This window comes from Sciurus carolinensis, chromosome 9, assembly GCF_902686445.1.
Source record: "Sciurus carolinensis chromosome 9, mSciCar1.2, whole genome shotgun sequence".
NCBI classification, from domain to species: domain Eukaryota; kingdom Metazoa; phylum Chordata; class Mammalia; order Rodentia; family Sciuridae; genus Sciurus; species Sciurus carolinensis.
The window spans coordinates 94433932-94461318 of record NC_062221.1 but is presented as its reverse complement, the minus strand read 5'-3'; the positions used below and the strand labels follow the sequence as shown (position 1 = coordinate 94461318).

The window sequence follows — 27387 nt, the reverse complement described above, 5'->3', positions numbered from 1 at the left end:
TTCCTCGTGTCCTAGCCGAGTGACATTGCACAAGTTGGTTAATTCCTTTAAACTCTCACTCTTCTTCACTGAAATGAATGTAATGGTGCTGACATCAGAGGATCCTTAGATGAGAAAGGATGGCTATCAAGTGTAAGGCACAGAGTACCCAAGTAGAAATATTGGTTCCCTCTCCTCTCTTTAATCATTTATCATATTAATCCATAGGTCCAAGAATGTAGATTTTATTTTCCAACAAATCAACAAATGCTTTTAAGTATTAAACATTATCACTACTCTCAAAAAAAATCTCACCAAACCTCAATTGTTATTTTCTTGTTCCTCTACTTCCATTTCCAGCTATTTTTAGTGGAAGGCACTCATAAACTAATATGTAAGCGCTATTACCTGTATATAACCCTGTGATTTTCCCCCACAGTAGAGGATAAGGGTCTGATGATTCCCTTTCTCTCCGCACACAACCATTGACCCACATGTGTCATCTATGTGGCTGCCAAGACAGTTTCAGCTTCAGATGGAAAGGTAGCAATGAAGATGTGCCCTGAGAGGTAGAAGAAAAAAGAGAGAGGTTCAGTTCATCTTCAAAATAAACAGATAAGAGAATTCCAGAGTTTTAGGCAAATGAACTGTGCTGGAGTACTGTGAGCATAAGATAATTATGGAAGAGGAAAAAGAGGGTAAAAAAGTCGATTCTGGAAATCAACTTTAAAATACCTTTAAATAGCACAAAAATTTAGATTGAAATTCCATTTTTATTACTAATAGATATTTGGTTTGTGCTTGTGTGAGATGCTTTATATACAGACTAGACCATGTGGTTCATAGTGCTGCACACTAAGTTTGGGGTACCAACTCATCTAAACTTTCCCAGGATTTTCCCAACTTTAGCACTGAAATTTTCACAGCCTGGGAACTCCTTCAGCCTTTATCAACCTTAGTTGACTACCTGACTAAGTTTTAGTGACTAATAAGTGTTCCATGTGTTTCATATACTGGGAAGATGAGTCAGCTTTCATTTTTCAGAAGAAAGGTTGGGGAAGATGAAGGAACTATGATGAAATTTGACCTTCAGTGAAATCCACAGAGATACTATCTTTAGTTGAAATATAAACACTTAGGGTAACTATTAAAAACCCACTACTACCTCCATAGGCTCTGATTCTAGAATCTGAATTTTCTTTTTTTCCACTACCTGCAAGAGAGCATAGGTATAGCACTCAGAAAAAGAAATGATCTGGGGGAAAGATTAATGAATAGGTAGTAGGAGGAAGAGGACAAGAGGAGGAAAAGGAGAGGGAAGAAGGATTAAGTGTGTGTGTGTGTGTGTGTGTGTGTAAGGGAGAAAGTCTTGGCCTAAAGCCAGAGTTCTTGACCAAGGATAGTTCTATCCTCCAGAGGATTTTTGGCAAGATTGGAGATAGTTTGGTTGTCCCACTGGAAGTGGGGACACTCTTGGAATCTAGTAGGTAAGGGCAATGTTCAACACTGCACAAAACAGCCCTCCACAGCGAAGAATTTTCTTGGCACCAATGGTGCCAAGGTGAAGAAATCCCAACCTAAAGGAATGCATCATTAAAATGCATTAACACACCAGAAATATGTATAGGAGGATGACTGGGGATCGGTCTTTGCTGATTATCCTTAGATACACCATACACAGAGTGAGACTGAGACAAACTGATCTTCTTGCTTTGATTTCTTGTGCTTTGGGAATCTTGTTAAGGAAGTCTGGTCCTGAGATTTGGGCCTACTTTTTCTTCTATTTAATGCAGGATCTCTGGTCTGATTCCTAGTTCCTTGATCCATTTTGAGTTGAGTTTGTGCAGGGTGAGAGATAGAGGTTTAATTTCATTTTACTACATATGGATTTCCAGTTTTCCCAGCACCATTTGTTAAATAAGCTATCTTTTCTCCATTGTAAGTTTTTTGCAACTTTGTCTAGTATGAAGTGACTGTATTTATGTGGGTTTGTCTCTCTGTCTTCTATTCTGTACCATTGGTCTGCCTGTCAAGAACAAAAGCAATAATAGATGCTGGCATGGATGTGGGGGGAAGGGCACACTTGTACATTGCTGGTGGGGTTGCAAATTGGTGCCACTCCGGAAAGCAGTATAGAGATTCCTCAGAAAACTTGGAATGGACCCACCTTTTGACCCAGTTATTCCACTACTCAGTTTATACCCAAAGGACTTAAAATTAGCATACTATAGTAACACAGCCACATCAATGTTTATAGCAGCTCAATTCACAATAGCTAGATTGCGGAACCAATCTAGATGCCCTTCAATAGATGAATGGATAAAGAAACTGTGGTATAGGGGCGATCCAAGATGGCGGCCTAGAGGGAGACTGCACCCCCGGTTGCTCCAGAACCCAGGAGTTAAGAGGGGGAGGCATTGAGAGACTCGGACTGAAATAGAGCCACAGGTGAGTCTGCCCACTGGGTAAAGCTCGGCCCGGGTTGCAGGCCCAGATAGAGGTGGCTTATCGGAGCCGGGCAGGGCAGCTAGAGTCATCCACAGGCAGGCCTGCGCACTCCGGCGGTGGGCCCCGCCCACACAGCCAGCTTCTCCAGGTTCTCTGAACGGAACTGGCCCGCTAGTGAGAGCCTTTCTGACCAGAGCAGGCTCCGAGTCCCAGAGCCGCTGCAGCGCAGTGTACTCCGGCAAAGAACCAGCGGAGAGCCTCGATCTGCAAGCAGCCTCAGGGATCAGGGCGGGGCAGCCGGAGCCCTCTTCAGGCGGCTCTGCCCACTCCGGCTGCGGGCTCTCTTCACGGGGCAATCCAAGATTGCGGCCTAGAGGGAGACTGCACCCCCGGTCGCTCCAGAACCCAGGAGCTAAGAGGGGGAGGCATTGAGAGACTCGGACTGAAATAGAGCCACGGGTGAGTCTGCCCACTGGGTAAAGCTCGGCCCGGGTGGCAGGCCCAGATAGAGGTGGCTTAGTGGAGCCGGGCAGGGCAGCTAGAGTCTTCCCAAGGTAGCCTTCCACACTCCGGCAGTGGGCTCTTCCCACACGGCCACCTGCACGGTGCAGGCCCACAGTGAGAGCATTTCAGCACAGAGCCAGTTCCAAACCGTGGAACCAGTAGGGGGCTAGGGGCAGTTTTCTTTGGATGAGCTGCTTTATCAGATTCCTCCAAGACATCAGGCTACTGAAGGCTGGGAGGTGATACACTGGAAATCCACTGGGACACTATAAGCCAATAGCGGAAAACTGCAATATCTCAGGGTCCCACTGACAACTGACCAATATGAGAAAACAAGGGAAGAAAATGTCCCAAACAAACCTAGATACTACATCAATAAAACCCAATGACAGCACAGCAGAAGAAATGTCAGAAAGGGAGTTCAGAATGTACGTAATTAAAATGATCAGGGAAGCTAATGAGGAGATGAAAGAGCAAATGCAGGCATTGAAGGAGGAGATGAAAGAGCAAATGCAGGCATTAAATGATCGCACCAATCAACAGTTAAAAGACCAAATATGGGAAGCAAGAGATCATTTCAATAAAGAGTTAGAGATACTGAAAAAAAACCAAACTGAAATCCTTGAAATGAAGGAAACAATAAACCAAGTTAAAAACTCCATAGAAAGCATAACCAATAGAATAGAACACCTGGAAGACAGAACCTCAGACATTGAAGACAAATTATTTAATCTTGAAAGCAAAGTTGGCCAAACAGAAAAGATGGTAAGAAATCATGAACAGAATCTACAAGAATTATGGGATATCATGAAAAGGCCAAATTTAAGAATTATTGGGATTGAGGAAGGCTTAGAGAAACAAACCAAAGGAATGAACAATCTATTCAATGAAATAATAACAGAAAATTTCCCAAATCTGAAGAATGAAATGGAAAACCAAGTACAAGAGGCTTATAGAACTCCAAACATACAAAATTACAACAGACCCACACCAAGGCACATTATTATGAAAATACCTAACATACAAAATAAAGACAGAATTTTAAAGGCCGCAAGAGAAAAGAATCAAATTACATTCAGAGGGAAACCAATAAGAATATCAGCAGATTTTTCAATCCAGACCCTAAAAGCTAGAAGGGCCTGCAACAACATATACCAAGCCCTGAAAGAAAACGGATGCCAACCAAGAATCTTATACCCAGCAAAAGTTACCTTCAAATTTGACGATGAAATAAGATCCTTCCATGATAAACAAAAGCTAAAGGAATTTACAAAAAGAAAGCCAGCATTACAGAACATTCTCAGCAAAATATTCCATGAGGAAGAGATGAAAAACAACGATGCAAATCAGCAACAGGAGGCGTTAGCCTAAAGGAATAGCCAAATAAAGGAGAAACCAAATCATGTCAAAAACAAATATGAGTCAATTGACTGGGAATACAAATCATATCACAATAATAACCCTGAATGTTAATGGCCTGAATTCATCAATCAAAAGACACAGACTGGCAGATTGGATTAAAAAGAAAAATCCAACAATATGCTGCCTGCAAGAGACTCATCTCATAGAAAGAGACACCCATAGACTAAAGGTGAAAGGATGGGGAAAAACATACCATGCACACGGACACAGCAAAAAAGCTGGAGTATCCATCCTCATCTCAGATAATGTGGACTTCAAACCAAAACTAGTCAGAAGGGATAAAGAAGGACATTACATGCTGCTTAAGGGAAGCATAAATCAGCAAGACATAACAATCATAAATATCTATGCCCCGAACATTGGCTCATCCACGTACGTCAAACAAATCCTTCTCAATTCCAGAAATCAAATAGACCACAACACAATAATACTAGGCGATTTTAACACACCTCTCTCACCACTGGATAGATCGTCCAAACAAAAATTGAATAAAGAAACTATAGATCTCAACAACACAATCAGCAATTTAGACTTAACAGACATATATAGAATATACCATCCAACAAAGAACAAATACACTTTCTTCTCAGCAGCACATGGATCCTTCTCTAAAATAGACCATATTTTATGCCACAAAGCTACTGTTAGCAAATACAAGAAGATAGAGATACTACCTTGTACTCTATCAGATCATAATGGATTGAAATTAGAAATAAATGACAGAATAAAAAACAGAAACTTCTCCAATACCTGGAGACTAAATAATACACTATTATATGATGAATGGATAACAAAAGACATCAGGAGGGAAATAAAAAATTCTTAGAAGTAAACGAGAACAAAGACACATCATATCAAAATCTCTGGGACACTATGAAAGCAGTACTTAGAGGAAGATTTATTTCATGGGGTGCATTCAAAAAAAGAAGTAGAAATCAACAAATAAACGACTTAACACTACAGCTCAAAGCGCTAGAAAAAGAAGAGCAGACCAATACCAAAAGTAGTAGAAGACAGGAAATAGTTAAAATCAGAGCCGAAATCAACGAAATCGAAACAAAAGAAACAATTGGAAAAATTAACAAAATAAATAGTTGGTTCTTTGAAAAAATAAATAAAATTGATAAACCTTTAGCCACACTAACAAAGAGAAAGAGGGAGAAAACTCAAATTACTAAAATTCGGAATGAACAAGGAAACATCACAACAGACACGAGTGAAATACAAAACATAATTAGAAGCTATTTCGAAAATCTATACTCCAACAAAACAGAAAACCTCAAAGACATCAACAAATTTCTAGAGACATATGAACTACCTAAACTGAACGAGAAGGACATACACAACTTAAATAAACCAATTTCAAGCAATGAAATAGAAGAGGTCATCAAAAGCCTACCAACAAAGAAAAGTCCAGGACCAGATGGGTTCTCAGCCGAGTTCTACAAAACCTTTAAAGAAGAGCTCATTCCAATACTCCTCAAACTATTCCATGAAATAGAAGAGGAGGGAACCCTACCAAACTCGTTCTATGAAGCCAATATCACCCTGATACCTAAACCAGACAGAGACACATCGAGGAAAGAAAATTTCAGACCAATATCCTTAATGAACATCGATGCAAAAATTCTCAACAAAATTTTAGCAAATCACATACAAATATATATTAAAAAGATAGTGCACCACGATCAAGTGGGTTTTATCCCAGGGATGCAAGGTTGGTTCAACATTCGGAAATCAATAAATGTCATTCACCATATCAACAGACTTAAAGTTAAGAATCACATGATTATTTCAATAGATGCAGAAAAAGCATTTGATAAAATACAGCATCTCTTCATGCTCAAAACACTAGAAAAAATTGGGGTAGTGGGAACATTCCTAAACATTATAAAGGCAATCTACGCTAAGCCCATGGCTAATATCATTCTAAATGGTGAAAAACTGAAAGCGTTCCCCCTAAAAACTGGAACAAGGCAGGGATGCCCTCTTTCACCGCTTCTATTCAACATCGTCCTTGAGACTCTAGCCAGAGCAATCAGACAAACCAAAGAAATTAAAGGGATACGAATAGGAAAAGAAGAACTCAAACTATCCCTGTTTGCTGATGACATGATTATATATTTAGAGGAACCTGGAAATTCCACCAGAAAACTTTTAGAACTCATAAGTGAATTCAGTAAAGTAGCAGGTTACAAGATCAATGCTCATAAATCCAATGCATTTTTATACATAAGTGATGAATCTTCAGAAAGAGAAATTAGGAAAACTACCCCATTCACAATAGCATCGAAAAAAATAAAATACTTGGGAATCAATCTCACAAAAGAGGTGAAAGACCTCTACAATGAGAACTACAGAACACTAAAGAAAGAAATTAAAGAAAACCTTAGAAGATGGAAAGATCTCCCATGTTCCTGGATAGGCAGAATTAATATCGTCAAAATGGCTATACTACCTAAAGTGCTATACAGATTCAATGCAATTCCAATTAAAATCCCAATGATGTACCTTGCAGAAATAGAGCAAGCAATTATGAAATTCATCTGGAAGAATAAAAAACCTAGAATAGCTAAAGCAATCCTCAGTAGCAAGAGCGAAGCAGGGGGTATTGCAATACCAGATCTTCAACTCTACTACAAAGCAATAGTAACAAAAACGGCATGGTATTGGTACCAAAATAGACAGGTAGATCAATGGTACAGAATAGAGGACATGGACACAAACCCAAATAAATACAATTTTCTCATACTAGACAAAGGTTCCAACAATATGCAATGGAGAAAAGATAGCCTCTTCAACAAATGGTGTTGGGAAAACTGGAAAACTATATGCAATAGAATGAAATTAAACCCCTATCTCTCACCCTACACAAAACTCAACTCAAAATGGATCAAGGACCTCGGAATCAGACCAGAGACCCTGCATCTTATAGAAGAAAAAGTAGGTCCAAATCTTCAACTTGTTGGCTTAGGATCAGACTTCCTTAACAGGACTCCCATAGCACAAGAAATAAAAGCAAGAATCAACAACTGGGATAGATTCAAACTAAAAAGCTTTCTCTCAGCAAAGGAAACGATCAGAAATGTGAAGAGAGAGCCTACAGAGTGGGAGAATATCTTTGCCAACCATACCTCAGATAGAGCGCTAATTTCCAGAATCTATAAAGAACTCAAAAAACTCTACACGAAGAATACAAATAATCCAATAAACAAATGGGCTAAGGAAATGAACAGACACTTCACAGAAGAAGATGTACAAGTAATCAACAGATATATGAAAAAATGTTCAACATCCCTAGTAATAAGGGAAATGCAAATCAAAACTACCCTAAGATTTCATCTCACCCCAATTAGAATGGCGATTATCAAGAATACAAGCAACAATAGGTGTTGGCGAGGATGTGGTGAAAAAGGAACACTCATACATTGCTGGTGGGGTTGCAAATTAGTGCAGCCACTCTGGAAAGCAGTGTGGAGATTCCTCAGAAAGCTTGGAATGGAAACACCATTTGACCCAGCTATCCCACTCCTTGGCCTATACCCAAAGGACTTAAAATCAGCATACTACAGAGATACAGCCACATCAATGTTCATTGCTGCTCAATTCACCATAGCCAGATTGTGGAACCAACCTAGATGCCCTTCAGTTGATGAATGGATAAAGAAACTGTGGCATATTTATACAATGGAATATTACTCCGCAATGAAGAATGATAAAATTATGGCATTTGTAGGCAAATGGTCGAAATTGGAGAATATCATGCTAAGTGAGATAAGCCAATCTCAAAAAACTAAAGGACGAATGATCTCGCTGATAAGCAGATGAGGACATATAATGGGGGGTGGGAGGGGCTAGCATTAGGTTTAGGGTTAGGTTTAGAGTGAGGCTAAGGAGAGCGGTAAGAATGAAGGAAAGAAGGACTGTGTAGAGGGAAAAGAGGGGTGGGAGGGGTGGGGGGAGGGGAAAAATAAAATAAACATCATTACCCTATGTAAACGTAAAAAAAATAAAAAAAATAAATAAAACAACTTTAAAAGAAAAAAAAAGAAAAGAAAAAAAAAAAAGAAACACGAAATTATTATTTTGGAATGCATCTCTAATAAATATTTGAGGACCAATACTATCACCAATTATAAAGTGCTCTACCTGGATAAAAAAAAAAAAAAAAAGAAAAGAAACTGTGGTATATATACACAATGGAACATTATTCAGCCATAAAGAAGAATAATATTATGGTACTTGCAGATAAATAGATGGAAATGAAGAATATCATGCTAAGTGAAATGAACCAATCCCAAAAAAAACCAAAGGCTGAATGTTTTCCCTGATAAATGCATGATGATACATAATGGGAATGGAGGGGTGGGGGGTAAGAGAAGAATGGAGGAACTTTAGATTACATTGAGGGAAATGAGAGGGAGGAGTGGGCAGGGGTATGAAAGATGGTGACATCATTACCTTATGTGCATGTATGATTACATGAATGGTATGAATCTACATCATGCACAGCCATTGAAATGAAAAGTTGTCCCCCATTTGTGTACAATGAATCAAAATGTGGTCTGTAAAAATAAAATAATTAATTAATTAATTAATTAAAATCCTGATGTTGTGATTGGAAATGAGGTATATCTCTCAACAGCTCCTTTTAATGTTCAGAAGTGAAACAATTAGATTATGAAGATTGTAACCTAATCAGTGGATCCACTTGATGAATTAATAATTTGAACAAATTAGGTGGGTGGTAACTGTAGGCAGGTGGGGCATGGTTGGAGGAGGTGGATCACTTGGGGCAGGCCCTTGGGGGTTATATTTTGTCCCTGGCACCTGAATATCTCTTTCTCCTGGTCAACATGAGTTGAGCAGTTTTCCTCCACCACGACCTTCCACCACGTTTTGTCTCTTCTTGGGCCCATGTTCTGCTAGATGCTGGATGTCCATAGACTGAAACTCTGAAACCATGAGGCCAAAATAAACTTCTACTTCTCACAATTGTTCTTGTTATGTATTTTGGTCACAGCAATGCAAAGCTGACTTAAACAACTGGGGTCTAATCTTCAGCCTGCTTGATGTGCAAACTTAGAGAAATTATTTAACCTTTTGGTGTCTGTTTTTCTGCAAGAGCTTTGGAAAAATAATAGATGATATATTGAAAATACAGTCACACACACACCAACATCCCCATTTTTAAAAAAAAAAAAAAAAGGAAACCAAGGCTTGGAGAAATCAAGTTTTCCAAGGACACACAGTAAGTAAATGTTTACCCACAATGTGAACCCATTGAGTCTGCAACTCCTAATGACAGGAATACATTCTGAGAAATGCATTGTTAGGTGATTTCATCATTATGTACACATCTTAGGGTGCACTTACACAACTAGAGTGCACCTAGGCTATATGGTATAACTTATTGCTACTAGGCTATAAATCCATACATCCTGTTACTGTGCTAAATACTGTAGGCAGTTATAACACATTGGTAAGAATTTGTGTGTCTAGCCATATCTAAACTTAAAAGAGTCTTGGTAAAAATATGGTATAAGAGATAGAAAATGATACACCTTGTTATGATTTTGATATGAGGTAATTTAGATATGAGATGTCCCCCAAAAGTTCATACGTGAAATGCAGGAAAATTTAGGTTATAAGAACCTTAACCCTATCAGTGAATTAATCCCCTGAAAGGATTAATTGAGTGGTAACTGAAGGCAGGTAGGGTATAGCTGAAGGAGGTGACTCATTGGGGGTACATATCTCTCTGCTTCCTGGTGGGATGTCTGGAGCTACTTTTCTCCACAGCACCCTTCCACCATGATGTTCAGTGTCACCTTGAGCCCCAAAGAATGGAGCCTGCTGCTATGGACTGATACCTCTGAGACCATGAGCCCTCAAATAAACTTTTCCTCCTCCAATTATTCTTATCAGGTCTTCTGGACACAGCAGTGAAAAAAGCTAACTAAAACACACCTATGTAGGGCCCTTCCAAGAATGGAGCTAGCAGGACTGGAAGTTGCTGTGGGTGAGTTGGTGAGTGGCAGTGAGCAAATGTGAAGACCTGGACACTAGTGCACACTGCTATAGATTTCATACACCCTATACCCCTAGGATCCACTCAATTTCCCTCTAAAGATTTTTCATTCTTCAATTGTAAATTAACCTTAGCTTATTATACTTGTTTTACTTTACAAATTTTTAATTTTTTAACTTCTTCACTCTTTGTAATAACACTTGGCTTAAATATATTATGTTATACAAAATATTGTCTTTATTATTCAATATGCTTCTACTTAAAAATTTTTAAGGTTGTTTTTATTTTACTTTTTAGCCTCAAAAAACAAAACACAAACACGAACACACACATTAGCCTAGGCCTATGGGGGATCTGAATCATCAAAAACTCTGCCTTCCACCTCTACATCTCCTCTCACTGGTAGGTCTTCAGGGGCCACAACAGGCACACAGCTGTCATCGTTTATAAGAACAATGCCTTCTTCCAGAACACCTCCCAAAGGTCCTGACCCTAAAGCTGTTTTATAGGTAATTATTTTTTTATAAGCAGGAGTACACTATAAAATAGTGGTGAGAAGTACTGTGTGGTAAATACATAAACCAGTAACATCATTTCTATAATTATCAATAGTGCATAATTATATGTGCTGCATTTTTATCCAACTAGCAGCACAGTAGGCTTCTTTACACCAGCATCATCACAAACACATGAGTAATGCATTGTGATACAGTGTTAGGATGGCTCGGAGATCACTAGACAACAGGAATGTTCCAGCTCCATTATAATCTTATAGGATCACTACTATAGATAGATAGATAGATAGATAGATAGATAGATAGATAGATAGTCATTGATGCAAATGTTGTTATGTGGCCTATGACACACAAAGTGCCTATTGTCATTTGTGACATACAGTTTGGGGCTCAGTGAAAGGTGGCTATTATAACTTATTTTGTTCCTATGGTCCCTGATGGTAATACCCTACCAAAGGATGTGTGTGTTATACAATTACCTTGGAAAGGACAATTATGCAGTTAGTGATCACCAAGTCAATGCAGGTTCTGTAGAAAAATTCCTGACCCACATTTCTCATGAGGATCATTTCAACAATCAATTCCATTATTTAATAATTCCTTTTTCCCTTATCTTAATAATAACCAATAAACTACAAAGGAATTTTTTTTTCTTACCAGATTTCTGTTCAGCCAACTCAGAGATCCTGATTGAGCAAATACGGAGTAGAGTCCAATAATCCTTTTTTTTTTTTTTTTTTTTTTTTTTTCCTTTTTTGTAGTGCTGGGGATTGAACCCAGGGCCTTGTGCATGTGAGATAAGCATTCTACCAGCTGAGCTATATCCCCAGCCCCACAGTAATCCATTTTTAACAGATATCCCTGATGAAGTGAGGCTCTAAATTTCCTTAGTGCTCCCTACATAGTTCCACTTGGCATAGCTCTTCTATAACTTTTAGTTCTGATTAACCACTCCTGCCACCAGGTCTTAAGCACCCTGCTCTCATGGCTAACGCAATAAGAACCATGACATGTTGAAATGAGTTTATTCTTTGTCTGTCTCCCTGACTAGACAGGAATCTACTTGATGTTTAAGATCCTGTTTCTTTTTTACTTATTCTTCCTTAATTGCTTGTTTCACTGATCTTTACATAGCTGGGTTCTCCTTATCATTTAGGACCCAAGTCAAAAGTTCTCCTCCCCAGAGAAACCTTTGTTGATGATCTAATGAAGAAGCTCATCAGTCATTCTCTGCCTTGTCACCCTACTTCTGTGCATCCAGCATAAAGCACAGTGCTTACCAAAATAGATTCTTAATCAGAACCAGATTATCCAAAGACAGGTCAAATACTTTCTCAGGGCACCGGAAAAGAGAGAGAGAGAGAGACAGAGAGAGAGAGACAGAGAGAGAGAGAGAGAGAGAGAGAGAGAGAGAGACAGACCAAACAATTTTTGGAGAAGTTGACAAATGATTATTTTTAAACTATAGAATAAGTCATCTGAAAAAAGTTAGAATCTTTTTTAAAAGTAAAATTGTGCTGGCCTCACTTCCACTTAAATTTCATACAGATAATTTCTCCATAGAATTACATTTTGGGCATAAGCTATATTACATTTTTGGACATTGGTTCTCTAAAAGTTTTAATCTGGCACTCTGCTTAGTATCTGTTTATCAATATTTTTGTTTTCTAAGATACTTTGAAAATAATTGGGTAGGTATTATTTACTCCTTTCCATTTTGAAGGTTTTAAAAACCAGAAGTACAAAAAAAAAAAAAGAGGAGAAAAAACATTAAACTGATTATTTTTTAAAAATCCTTCACAAATTTCAAAAGTTTATGAGGCATATTCAATTGATAAATTGAACTTTGAACACAGTCTAAAGAGTATGAGCTCTCCATTCAAAGGTCTCTCGAACACTAAAGAATCTACTCTGCAGAGGTTTAGCCTGGACAAGACCTTCACCATGGGGAAATCCACTTGATCTTACCCATGAAGCACGAGGACTAAACTATGACCTGTAAGATCAGGACCATGCCATGAATCATCCAAAGACACTGTGAGCTTGAGGATCTGAAAAGCTGGGTGACTCAAGAAACTGAAAAAGGCTCTTCTGACAAAAGGGACTTGTTATCCAATCAAAGAAGAAATGATCTGGCATAGTTTTCACTTCTTAGAGTTCAATGTGCTCTTCAGCAGGAACTTGAGTTTGTCTCATATTCATCTAGTCTTCCATTTTTTAAATACAGTAATACAAGGATAAATGTAGAAAGTACAGGTCTTCGCTCTGGAAAGTCCTTCCAGACTTCTTATCATTACTAAGTTCTTGGCGTTTGACTTTTAGTCATCTCTTGTTCCTCAATGCTTACGTTTATTGAACTCTATACGCCAGTGTGCCAAAAACTTTATCAAGAAGCATATGGCAAGGTATTAATTTTATCTCAATTGTATAAGTGATAAGATGGAGGCACAGAGATGAGTAATTTACCTAGGCCATAAAGTGTGCAAACAGTTGGGCTAGAGTTGGATTCCACATCACTGGGTTCCAGGATCCAGGCTCAATAATATACTCTGCAGCTTCATTGTGTTCTTTTTTTAATAACTTTTGTTGTAGATGGATACAATATCTTTATTTTATTTATTTACTTATATGTGGTGATGAGGATCGAACCCAGTGCCTCACACGTGCTAGGCAAGTGCTCCACCATGGAGCTACAACCCCAGCCCCCATCATGTTCTTATCCTTCTCCTCAGAGTTCTCGTGGCCATCAGTCCTGCAAATCGTGAACACTTCACAAATTGTTGTTAAGTGAATGAACACTTTAGAGTCATTCTCTTTTCTATAACACCATTTATCAATTTCCTCCTAGAAATGTGATGCCCCGTGTTGAAAAATAAAGCATTAATTCAAGTTTATTTATTCATATTTATATGAATAGCAACAAATAATAAATAGTTTCTTGCTAAAAAGAGTTAAGAAAGTATTTTTTAAAAGTACCTGATGCATTATCTAAGCCCATGAAATTATATTTCATCTTTTGCAGCATGTAAATGCATCCTTTTAGGGAAAAGTTTAAGGCATGTAATTAATACAATGAGAGTGAGCACAGAGTTTATGTACCCTAGACAGTTTTTTCTTGCTTTTGTAGACCTGAAAATTCCTTCTCAGGGTTCTCCCCTTTGTGAGACTTTTTTTATTAACATGCATTAATTGTATATATTAATAGGGGTACAGCGTGACATTTCAACACAAGTGTGCACTGATCAAATCAGGGTAATCAGCATTTCCCTCTCATCATTTCTTTATGTTTGAAACCTTTGATTTCCTTACTTCCAGACCTTCATAAAATATATAATAAGTTATTGTGAGTTAGTCATCCCTCTGTGCTGAAGAATACTAGAACTTTTTCTTTCTATGGGTGTTTTGCTACCCATTTCCAACCTCCCTTTATTCCCCCTACCTTTCACCCTTCCCAGTCTCTAGCAATCTCAAGAAATTTTTGACTAGAACAAAATTAATGTCATATGTTGGAAATAATGCCTCCCCAGTCCCAGATGTCTATATCCTAATCCCCAGAACCTGTAGATATGCTACCTAACACTGCAAAGGGAATTTGCATATGTGATTAAATTAAGGATCTTGATATGCGGAGATGATCCTGGATTGTCTGGGTGGGCCCAATGTAATCACAAAGTCCTTATAAGAGGGAGGCAGGAGGAACCAAGGACGTGAGGAGGTTAGCAGGGGTTGCATTTAGGGAAAGTGATTCGAAGGTGCTGGGCTGGGTCCTTGAAGATCCAGGAGCTTTGAAGGAGCCACAAGCTGAGGAATGCAGTGGGCTCTAGAAGCTGGAAAGGCAAGGGAATCATTTGCCCCCTATGTCCTACAAAAGGAACACAGCCTTGCTGACACCTTGATGTCAGACTCTCACCTCCAAAGCTGTAAGAAATACATTTGCTTTGTTTCAAACCACTAAGTGTATGATACTTTGTTATAGCAGCTGGGGGAGAATAATATAATATAGATAGTTTTTTGGACTTGGTTATTATGTTTCTACTAGCCCTCTCCATGTTTGATACATTGAGTTTTCAGACTGCAGAAACATTTGGTCTTTTTGGAATCCCTCCCTCCTCTGTCCGCTCCTCATTCTTCTTCCTCTTTCCCAGTACTGGGGATTGAACCTTCAGGTGTTCTGATACTGAGCTACATCCCCAGCTCTTTTCATTTTGAGACAGGGTTTTTTCGGTTGCTTAGGGTCTCACAAAATTGCTGAGGCTAGCCTGGAAATCCTCCTGCCTCAGCCTCCTGCCTCAGCCTCCTGAGTAACCAGGATTACATACACGCACCACTACTCCCAGCTTGCTTTTCTTCTTTAAAGCAACTCAGTTACCATCTGTCCCTCCATGTTTTTAGCCCCATGGCTTATCATACCATCCTAGTCCCTGTTTTTGACTCACAGTGATGCTGCCTTTAAGAAATTTTCCTCCCAAGATTAAGGAATGACCTCAAGGCAAATTCATAAGAAATTTAAAACAAAACAAAACAAAACAAACAGACAAAAAACTATCCACCCCCATCATTGCGACGGCCTTTTCACAAAGTCTAATATACTGCTTATTAGAGATGTGATTAAAAAAATTTAATAATATTTCTAAGCCATCTGTCCAGGGGAGAGAAAAACAGTTATTTCAAGTCAAATCATAAAGATTCAAACTTCTGAATATTTTTAATTCTAACCAATGGTGATAGAAACAGGTTTTGGTCTTTAAGTTAATAGAGCATTGCAATTGAAGATATGAAATACATATTTTTGTTCTATCTTCTTATCACTTTGTATTTTATAAATACCCTAGCCTTGAGCAATGGAGGTCTAACAGTCTTTTAATAATCATTTTAGGTTGGTAAATTAGTAGGTTTAATCCCTTAAATCATGCTTTTTAAAGTGCTGCCTCTGGACCTGCTAAATCAGCAACACTGGGAAATGATTAAAAGCAAAAACTATCCAGCTGCACCCTAATCCTACAGAATTAGAAAACATGGGGTAGGGTCAAATCATCTGTCAGATCATATAAGAATTGATTTAAGCCTGCTGAATGTAAAGACTGAAACTCCAGTCACTATAGTTTTAAAACTTGTTTACCATGTCAGTTTAGATACCAGCATCGCACAAGGCTTGCATGTTAAGATTTTATTAAAATAAAATTTACTTGCCACAAAGCAACCACCACCACCAAATTGCTTGGAGATATATTGGGTAATATGGTCAGTGTTGGAGCCCTAAAGACCTTTCTTGTCAAGTTACTTCACATCTCGACCAGCTTAGAATACTTAGAAATTTTCTTCTGACAAACACTGAATATTTGCATGTGTTATTTTGAGCAAAGATAAGACAATGCTGGCAAAGGAAAATCTTTAAGAAAAAAAAAAAAAAAAACAAACAGGGAAGGTTTATTTTTGGCATTAAGCTAATCACCAGTGCTATTTTTTCCTCCCCAAAAAAGTCATAAGTAGAAATCCTAACCTCTCAGGTGATGATTTTAGCAGGTGAGGTCTTGGAGGTGCTTAGGTCATCAACAGGATCCCTGCCTTTATAAAGAGGCCACAGAGTGCAGCCTGACCATCCCTTTCCACGTGTGAGGACACAGTGGGTGTCTCTGAGGAGGAATCAGCCCTTCAGCAGACACTCAAATCTGCCAATACCTTGATCCTGGACTCCCCAACCTCCAGAACCATCAGTTCATAGTATTTTGTTAGAGTAGCCAGAAGGGACTAAGTCAATTGTGCTACCCTAAAAGCATCAAGAAGGGAACACTGTCTCACCACCACCGTATTGTCTGAACAAAGCACAATGCATGACACATACAGAATTCCTACAGACATTTGTCTCTGAATGCATGTTTCTCCCACAGTGCTTCTCAAGACAGGAACTCTAATATCTAGTATTTTGTATATAAGGTGCCTAGAATATCACTACTCTGGACATATAGCAGTTCTCATTAGAAATGAACAAATGAAAGAAATCATGAAGAACATATCAAATTCCATTCCCGGGTAGCAAGTAGATATGGGGTGGTGTCAATGGAATTTCTACTGCACTAAAATTTTGACTGAATTTTTTTTTTTTTTTTTTTTTTTTTATGCAGAGAATTTAGAATGCACAAGCTACTTGTGTAGAAATAAAGATGAGCCAGTTGGCAAAAAGATAGAAAATTGCTTGACATTAACCTGAATTTGTACCAGAATCCATTTATTTCTGACTAAAACACAGTTTAAAATAATGACGAATCACATTAAGTACTATGTAACAAAATGCTAGGGAATGCTGATAACATGTATATTTCCAAGAACAATAAAGTGACTTTATATTAAACCTGTCACTGCAAGTTTGCCATACAATATTTTTCTAACTATATTTCTCATGAAATAATACCATCTGAAATCTTTCATATTCATGATTGACTTCTTGAAAGGATCCCAGACCTTGGTTCTCTAACTGGATATAGAGAGAACCAAATCTACAACAATCTCGTTCTCAATGTTTTGTTTTAACTGGCTTTGAGAGGTAGGGACATGGGTGGGTATATTATAAGGGAATCCTGAAGGAAAGAGTGTCCCCTACAAAAACAAGTTTGTTTAGATGTGTTGAACCAGTAAGTAATGCTTAACACCTTTCTTTATTGCTGTTTTTAACTGCCTCATTAATATGTTAATGTATATTGTTTCAGGGCCCATCAGGGGAGCACGGTTAGAACTCAATTTTATTTTCCTAGGAATTCTTTGTTCTTGGAATTCAGATTAGCATCTCTCAAAAGGACACAATTTGGGAAAGCTTGCTTAATTACAAAATCAAGGATTGAATTCTGTCTGAAAAAAACATTTACAAAGAGAAAGGTCCACAGGACACTGCATCAGACTTTGCTTTTTCCCTACAGACTATTTCCGGGATGGGTTTTTGTTGTTGTTTTTTGTTTTTGTTTTGTTTTGTTTTGTTTTTGGAAGAACAGTAAGAAGAGCACACTTTTACTAGGAAGAAGGAGAAGAAGGAAAAGAAGGAAGGAAAGAAGGAATGAATGAAGGAGGGAGGGAAGGAGAAAAGATTTTAATGCAATGGAAATATTGCTGGAAATAAAGAAAAAACTAAAGACATAAATGTCTCACTAGTTTATGAATTTCAGAAACTTGGAAGTTAAGTTACATTTTTTTTTTTTTTTCTCCTTCAGTTAAATTTGCCTTCCTTATGTCATCAGAACCAGTCCAGGGATTTCCTAACAAAAGCATTAGATCCTTCTCAGAGTGTGTGTGCTAATGGTTTTGGTCAAGCCCAGACCTAGGTTTGAATCTGGTTCTGTTTCTGACTGTTGTTGCTCTCTTTTTATTAATCTCCATAATGATCTATCTTCCAGGTTTGTTACTCTTACACATGATAATGATTGTGAAGCCCCTCTTTATCACTCAACAAATGTAATTTCCTTTCTGCCACACTCGACCTCTCAAGTCTATCTAGAGTTTTTCTTCACTTGCAGCTGCCTCATTCTGACAGATGACTATTAATAAGAATTTGTACAAAATTTTTTATATACATCCCCAACACTCCTGCTGTAAATATTTGTCCCTTTTCCATCTCAAGAAGGTAACCAAGCTTTGAAGTCCTGTTTACTGACTTCCTTGTTACAGAGTAAAAAACAAAAGTCACCGGATATTCAGAAGATAACATGTGCTATTTTTGTTTTAAAAACCTGGACTGATTAGGTCGGAAAGGGTGGAGTCAACTCTTGGGCTTTGTTTAAGGGAATGAAGTTGGTGAGATGGGAGAGGAGGCTGTTCTACAGAGAAGCAGATAAAGAAGGCTAAATTGAGAGTTGGGGGAATCAGCACAAGACTGAAAAGTACAAGTGCGAGTTGTGAGTCCCCAGAATATTATCGTGTAGATAATAGGAGATTGGACCTCCAGAGGGATGACTCAGGTGAGGGTGGATACCAGGTCAAGGGAAGCATAAGGGATGAAGACATCAACAAGGATGCCTTTGAAGACTCTTTCTGGCCACCATTAAATATTAGATTATAAGCTCTAGAAGGACACAGATTTCTGTTTCCCCACCTATGAATTATACTCCTAGTATCTAGAACAATAGTGTCATGTGAGTAATAAGCATTTGATAAACATGTATTTAATGATTGTACATGGAGTGTGTTAATGACATTAAGGATGCATGTTCTAATAAGATGGGGTAAAGAAGGTGAGGTGAGGATGCCTGTGAGGTTTCACAAGTGAAGAGTGAGAGAAAAAGGTATTGTCACTAAAATGTTGGTTGAGCTGAAAGACTAAAGACTTTGGTTTGGGATTCGTTGACTCTGCTTTTTGTAAAGTACTCAGTGGGTGCTGATAAATACATGTTGAACTGCATGCTTGGCAGGCTGCTGAACATACAAGGATGAGATTTAAGAAAGTAATCAGAGCTAGAAATAGAAGACTCTCACATCCCTCTTTGGAGGTTGGTAACAGAATCCTGAGAGAAGGCAGATACAGAATAAGTGTGGGGAAAGGGGTTTCTGATCTTTAAGGAACATGTACATTTCCTTAAGTGATGTATAAATGAATCTGTGAATCATTCTGAAGAACTAAAATCTAGGGACAACTTTCAAATATTTTGTATTGACATCTTACTGTTTTCCAGTCTGTAGATTAAAATTTCACCTGAGACTCCCAACGCACCAGGAAAATTCAAAATATTCAACTTTGTAGTCCATAGCTAGCACGATCTTTTATCATTTAAACAAAAGTTTGAGCATCCAAAATCTAGGATCCATTTGACTTTGTTTAAATGCATTGCTTTATCCTGTGGTAGGCACAGAGACATACAATTAAATCCTGTCTACTCACATCTTTTTCTCCAAGCAAAAACATAATTATACATACTTCTTTTCCATTCCTTAGATAAAGACACAGATTAGCTTCAATTTATGGGATAATAACAAAGTGATAAAAAATTAAAGTCATTGGTATCTAATACTTTTGGTGCACTACAGATAGTTTTTGGATGGTCAGTGCATCACCCTGTGGTTAACATACTCATTATAATTCGTAGTCATTGTACAAGTGAAGGATTGAATACCACTGCCCATATGGCATAATGAGTGCAAAAATTTTAAACTTTTATAAGAAGAGACAGCAAAAACAAATGAAAGTTCTAGCAAAACAGATGACTAATTTAAATTGCTGGCAATCTTTTCCTTCTGCTTCAGATGCTCAAGACTGGTGTCTTAGTTAGTTTAGGCTGCAATAACAAAGTATCACATACTGGGTGGCTTATGAATAATAATGCAATTGTAGTTGACTTTAAAATGGGCTCTACTCCCAAAGTGAGTTCAGGTATGAAAGTGAGCACTGAACCAGCTAGGAGGAAGATGAGTGGGGTCCTGAAGAAAGGTTTAAGAATACACATTCTATATATCCCTGGGGGAAACACATTGGTTTTAGAAACCGGAAAGGGAACAATGGGAACTGGAAATGACTTCAATTCCATTTCAGTTGAGAGCTTGACAACAATTCACAAAAGGCTAATCAGGGCTTCCCATTTGATTTACTATCATTGCAAATGTTCTGAACATCACACTCCAGAATAACAGACATTCATTTTTCTCATATGAATCATTTCTTTAAAAGAAAGGGTGTGAAAAGAGGGTTTTAACACTTACTCTGGATTAAATCCCAGCTTTGACACACATTTGCTCTGCACCTTTGAACTGATTATGTAACTTCTCTGATTATTCAATTCCTATCTGGAAAATAGGATAATGGTAGTTAGCCCACAAGGTTGCTGCATGTACTAACAATATAATTCATATGAAATCACTTAGCACTTGACAGAAATATAAAAAGTGTGAGCACACATTTGAATGTATCCAGTAACCCCCACCTTGCTGTTCTGCCCCACCCTCCTGCTTATCTCCAGGTGTAAAGGCAGGAAGCTGGGAGAGCTCTAGACATGCACAGGGGAATCACCAGCACCAATTTTGTAAACGATCGGTGTTTCTCAGCCTGACAAGTCACCCTCAAAAATATCCTCATCTTAACATGAGAATTCCCTGAAAGTATAGAAGTAGACTAGTTCCTTTAATTCTGAAGTAGAATATTATAGATAACCCCAAACACAGTCACTGTCCAAGTTCTGATCTAATGGCACACATACCCCCTTAACAGAATCAGTTTTGTTACAACTTCTCAAAAAAAAAAAAAAAAAATTGATTCCCTTCTCAACAAGTAAAGCTCAATTTGATTTTCTTAGCAATTTCATATAAAATTACCTAGAGTGCAAAATGCTTTGAAAAACGTTTTTATTTTCATTTACAAATTCAAAAAGTACTTATGGCCAAAATCAGACTTTCAGAAATGTTTTTATAAGCACACAAAGTGAAATAGAGCAAATTCAGCTCTGTAAAACACCTAAGATGAGAGACAAGGGTGTAAACATATTAGCATTTAACTAACACACTAAGCAAATGCCCAGCAGAAAATTACCTGTAATACTTTGACAGACTGGTCCTTCATGGGAAGGGGTAGAGATGAGGAGAGAGGCTCCACAGACAGATGAGAAGATGGGATACTTCCCCCCTCCTCTGGAAGGCTGTCCCATTAGCTAGGATAGAAGTCCAGGCTTCTCACCCTTCCCATAATTGAATAACATCTCTGAGCAAGCCATTCTGTATGAAGCCATTTTGGAGACTGCCCCCACACCCAGCCCTACCGTCTATAAGTCTGCCTTAGAGCTGCTCAGCAACTAGATGGGTTCTTCCTTGTGTTGACCTGGTAGCTTAGAGCCAGTTAAGAGATCTTAAGTCCTTTTCCCCCTTTCCTCTCTCCTAGGTTGCTTGTTGGCTTGAGGCCAAACTGTAAGGAGGAAAGTTAAGGAATTTTAATTAGGGTTTTGAAATTCAAACCCCAACCTTCTACATTTGAGAGCAATCACTAAATCCCTCTAAAAGGAAGTACCACTTCAAACTTCCATATATATTTTTCTCACACCTTTTAACAAAATTCTTATCATTAATCTTTTGACAATCTTGTTTCTAATCATTGTTTACTTTTTCTTAAATGGTGTTATTATAAAAGGACATTGAGATTTTTGCACATGCTTGTGAACTATTTGTATTAATGCTGTGAATCACTTTTTAAAGCCTGTAACATTTTAAAATGGGTTACTTTTTCACAACACCATAGCAATTCCTATTTATTCTGTGTGTTAACCTATTTTTAAAAACTTGTAGTTGTTTTCTGTCAATTGTCTTAATTATGGCTTCCACCACACAAATGATCTTGCACCATACAGATGTTCCTCATGTTCACTTGCTTGGGATGTACTTATCTCCACTCCCATCCTCCAGCCTGTGAAAGGAGAGTAAATATCATCCCTGAGACTGAGCTAAGACTTTGAAAACCTGCAGGGACTGCTTAGCACACAGTAACACCAAAATTTATGAAGTAAAAAATAAACTTCCTCATAGAACTGAATTCCTTTTTCATGCAATGGAAATGCTGGGAGAATAATCACAATGGATATTTACATATGCAATAACTGAGTTCCTGCTCTGGTGTTGAAGTATGAGCCTGTATGAAAGAATGAAACTGTTTTTTGTTAATATAACAGTTTTTCCACACTGTAGGCAGAGTCATAGCCCTAAGTCATGATTTAGACTGCTTAGGCACATGTTCTTTCTTTATTTTTTTTTTTTTAAAGATAGGACAATGGTTCTTTTATTGTTACTTCAGATGTACATTTGTTTCAGTCCTCCCAAAAGTAAGTAAAACTGGGAGATTATAAAGAAAGGGTTTTTATGCAGAAGTGCCTCATAAATATCCCAAAAAGCTCTGTCAGAGTCACAAGTTTGTTCTGAGTCAATTTGAGACCTACAAATCTTCCAAATTTCCAGCATAAGTGAACTTCATCTGTGTCTCTGTTTTGTTGTTGTTTGTTTTCTAGTATGATTATTATGAGCTGCTGTTCAGATTCCTCCTCTGGAGTTCGCAATTCATCACTTCCAGCCTGGCAACTTGGTTTTAATCGAGTCTTGGAAAGGCACATGGTTCATTAAACAATTGCTTACAGTAGATAAAACCCCAAGAGACTAGAAGACTCAGCTGGTGGGATCTTCACTCTGAGTTGGAGAAAGGATTGTATGTACAAAGAATTAGCTTAGTCAAGCTCAGTCTTGAGCCAGATATTGTTTAAAACTCAACTCAAGCACAGAGAAATGTTAAATAAAACCTGGAAAATATTATTAACTTTTAAAGGGGTGTTGTAAGAAAGTATTCTTATCACTTATGGCTATCTCTGGTTCTGTGTTTCACCCACCGTGATCTGATAGGATTGTCCTGTTGAGAGTACATCCTTATGAATAGGTCTCTCCTACAAGGAGTAGATATTCTTATCATCCATTCTGCAAGGAAAGGCTGTACCTGAAACAGAACATGAGAGTTTGGAAGGCAGGCTCTACAGGAGGCTGAGGAAGAAATACTATATTCCTCGGTCTTCCTCTAGATGGTGAATCTGTAAGTGCTGAATGACCTGTCAAGGTAGTGGCTTCTACCCGTTTCTAGGTATACAGAGGTAACATCTAATGAAATACTATTTTATTTCAAAGAGATTGCATTATCCATAATAAAAAAAAAAAATTAGCCTAGCAAACAGGGCCAGCTCTTTATGTACACAACCTAAATATTGTGGCTTAAGACGCTTTGAAAAGTTTTGCATGTCCCAAGTGTTCTTTCCACCTACATGGCTTATCCTTCTTGCTTTACTGGAATAAATGTACAAAGAGCTTTAGTAAAATATATTTATGTGGTGAAAACAACTTCCCCAAAACAATTACCAAAATCACAAAGAGAGAGCTAACAACATATAAACCCATCACACACTTAATCCTTTGTCAGCTTCCATAGGAATTCTAAATATCTTCATAGTAGCAACCATGTGCCTGTATAATAACATATCCTCAATTTTTTAAAATTAATTTGCATGGATCCAAAGCCTTTGCCACAGAAAGTTATGTAGTGATGATAACCCGGAACAAAAACTGATTTTGGTCTCCAGCTCTTGCATTGAATCCCGTTTCTACCAGGAGATTATTCTGACTTGTAGGATGAGTCTTAGAGGAACAGACAGGGCAGCTGACTCATGGTGAGCAATGACCCATAGTTCATTAATAATTCTTTGTATTATTTTAAAAGCCTACATTTTACTTCCCAAACTGACTGTTTTTGTGATAAGCATTTTGTCCCAGTGTTTGAGGGAGTCAAGGAATACCATGATGGGATAAAAGGCTGAGGTAAGGAAGTAAATTCCTGGGTACCAGAAATTATTAACCTTTGTAGCATGGCACATTTGCTTCTCTATCCTTGCACTCTTTAAACAGACCCGTCATGAGACTCTAATAAAACCACAGAAGCACATGCTTGCACAAAATGAAATTGTTACTAGGGGGAAAAATTAAATACACATGTTCTTAGTCAACTTAAAACATTAGTTTTGGAGGTCATATAGCTGGACAATATATGTATATATTGACTCTTCAACCAGCTTTGCTATAGATAACATTTCTGATGTTTGGGTATAATGCTAATGGTTGCCTACATTCCTTTTCAGGGACTTGAAGGCCACTTTTGGTAGGAACAGTCACTTCACTTGGGGCTTCAGATGTCTGATGGGTGACGAGAACAGGATGAAAAAGTTTGGCATCTCTCTCTTCATTTCATGTCTGTCCCTTTTGTGCCTTTGCTTTGGGCCAGATTCACCCAGCTCTGCATGTCAACATGTTGATCACCAGTTGAAGCTGGTATGTTTTTTTTCTACCCCACCTTTGCTGCTTTTTCAGCAGTTACAGCAAGCAGCCCAAGCACCTACAGTCCTTCAGCCCTATCATATGGTCCAGGTGGAGCCACAAGACCAGGATCTCGCACAAGATGATGGTACCAATTGCAAGAGCAACTCAGAAGTTCCTAAGACAAGTTGACCATAACTTCCAGGCAGTCCAAGTATTATTCAAGAAAAAGCAACTTTTGAAGCAGTGCCCCATTCACTGGAAAACTACCAGACTTTAACCCACCCCCCAGCAAATCAATAAAAAGCTTACATCTTCCTTTGTTCAGGAGTAGCCTGGTCTTCCTTTGGCTGAAGTCCCATTGAAAGCTTTGCCTGTGTGCATGTTCACATTCACTTGGCTCAGTTTCCTTTCTGCCAATGAGTTAGAAGTTCTCATCTCCAGTAACATTTCCATTATTGTGTTTCAATCTTAAAGAACAAAACCTAAGACAGACAAATTGTCTCACTTCACCACTGGCAAAAAGGACACTGAAGGGAAGTCACTTACCCAAGGTCACACAGCAGGCCACTAGGTGGGTAGCATTTGAACCAGGTTGGAAGAACAGTTGTCATTACAGCACACTGCAGACATCTAAGAACAGTGGAAGGCCCCTCCCCTCTCAGCTCATTTGGTTGAAGAGTCTAAAAAGTCTAGGAAGGCGAGAATGAGGTGAAATACAGGTTTAAATTTTGAAGACCATGAACAAAGAAGGACAACGAGGAACTCAAAAGAAACTAAAAGAGCAAAGTACAATTGAAAAAAAGAAAAAATAGCCAGATGAACAAATTCCCTAAACCTCTTTAACTACCCTGATGTCCCAAGAGCCATGTTTAAAGTTACAAAATCTGTGTGGTTTATGTCAAAGGCAGTTTGTGGAAAGGGCAAAGAATAGTTATCTGAGCTCTTTCAGTGTTTTGATTAGTAAAACTGGGGAAATAAGAAGAGCCACCTCCAAGGACTGTTTTTATAATTAAGGAAAATACTAGAAGGGCCATGACAGGTGAAGGTCTTTGTTTCAGCGTGTAACACATTGTCGGCTTTGACTATACCCATCTCCTGAGTGCAGTGACTTTACTCTCTCAGGGTCACTCAGTTGCATGTGATTACGTGTCCAGTGCTCAAAAGCTGGAGCTATGAACTCAACATTTGCAAAACAACGAGTTATTTGACGAACAATGAAATTTTAAAAGCCTCCGGAGCCATCCAAGTGTGAGGCCATTATTAATATAGACTCTTCCCTAGGGAGGGCTACTTTAACAAGAAAAAAAGAAGAAAACCACATCCCATGTTTGTTCTTCTGCCTGAAGTAGCAGCTCCTTCAAAAGATAAAAGCACTGACACATTTGTCCTTAAAGAGCAGAGCCTGGGAATTCCGGAGCTCTCTGAACACACCTCCGCTTCTGCTAGGGACCAAACTGCTAACCCCGCCTCGCGTCACAGTCCCGGGTGCGACAAGCCTCACTGTTTTATTTCTGCCGCCCGCCAGCCCCGCGGGGAAGGGGAGTACCCGACCGCCCCTCACTTTCGCTCCTACAGCTTTCCAAACAAACCGGGGCGGGATGGGAGTGTCTTCTTGGCTGTGGAAGTCGATCCTCCTACCTTGTCCTGAAGCCACCCGCCGCCTTTCGCCGGCCCTCCCTTCCCGGTGATTTTCCTGTCCCTGACGCCCAGAGAGGGCGCGCGGCTGTTATCCGCCCCGCGGGAAAGGTAGGGGCTCCGCTGCGCTCCAGCCTCGCCGCCCCGGGGGATGGGGAGCCCCGCAGCTTCTATCTGCATTGCACCTTTATTCGCGAACTTGGTGGCGACAACCGCGGAGCAGGAGGAGTTGCCTGCGGTTTCAGAGGCGCTCGGCGCAGTCGCTGGGATCCACACCCGGGCGCGGCGGGCAGCTCGCGGACTGGTGGGCGCCTCAGACTCCGGGCGGCGCTGCGCCCTCCTCAGCTCCGCCGCCAGGGCTGGGGGGAAGGAATCGTGCCCGCGCCACCTTCCTCCGGTTTCCGCCAGCCCAGGGCTTAGGGACCCAATGAGGCAGGCGCCGCCGTAGAGGCAGCAGTCGGCTGGAGCGAGCGGCGCAGGCGGGCGGAGAGCAGCGGGCCCCGGCCCCGGAGCCCCGCACGCCTTTGCGGTAGTCGCGCCTGGGCCTTGGCGGGTAACTCTCTCAGGCTGGCTTCGCTGAGGGTTTGCAAAGCTGGAGTGAGGGAGATTGGTGATGAGAGGACTGCGTTCTGGACTGGGGTCGTGGAGGCCTGGGGTCTGAGCTGCTGGGCTTTGGAGCCCTTGAGATTGAGGATTTGGGGGTAGGGGACACGATGCACCTCAACACATCCTGCCAGCTTCGGGGCGCTTTGCAGGGGGTGGCGTCATGGAACCGGGGCGGGGAAGGGGCGCTGGGACCCCTGAGCCAGCCGCTGTGTTCGGGGGCGACACCTACGAGACTGCCCCGAGGTCCGGAAGTTGCCAGCGAGGATCAGAGGGGCGAATAGCCCCCGCGGCCTGACGGAAGGGCGATGGGAAGCCTAAAGGGACCCGCACTGGGACCCTCTTTTCAGTTGCAGGCCAGACTGTGCACTGGGAAGCCAAAGGAGATGCCCGAGTTCATGTTCATATTGTTTTCTTGTAAAAGGGTCTGGACGCGAGGTGGGGCAAAGGGTC

The 27387-nt window shown here is 39.5% G+C and overlaps 1 protein-coding gene and 1 long non-coding RNA gene across 11 annotated transcripts in view; one reads left to right on the top strand and one right to left on the bottom strand.

The window, feature by feature from the left end:
• LOC124992502 (uncharacterized) lies at positions 1-27387 on the bottom strand. 2 transcript variants are annotated; one of them, XR_007110138.1, is made up of 7 exons: positions 26335-27387; positions 25243-25385; positions 25006-25178; positions 23229-23332; positions 21398-23031; positions 20575-20658; positions 1-541 (listed from the first exon to the last, which is right to left on the bottom strand). It is a non-coding gene; the product is annotated as an uncharacterized LOC124992502 (long non-coding RNA). The 2 variants fall into 2 exon arrangements; XR_007110139.1 differs by having other exon boundaries at positions 25006-25106.
• The window catches only part of St3gal6 (ST3 beta-galactoside alpha-2,3-sialyltransferase 6), a 55043-nt gene continuing 53837 nt past the window's right edge, over positions 26182-27387 (top strand). For 6 of the 9 annotated variants that reach the window (XM_047563319.1, XM_047563317.1, XM_047563322.1 and 3 more), the window contains exon 1: positions 26675-26884. The gene's annotated coding sequence lies outside the window, so the exon portion shown is untranslated. Of the gene's footprint in view, positions 26443-26479; positions 26636-26674; positions 26885-27387 lie in introns of those variants that run through there. The other 3 variants (XM_047563320.1, XM_047563316.1, XM_047563315.1) reach the window with 2 other exon arrangements.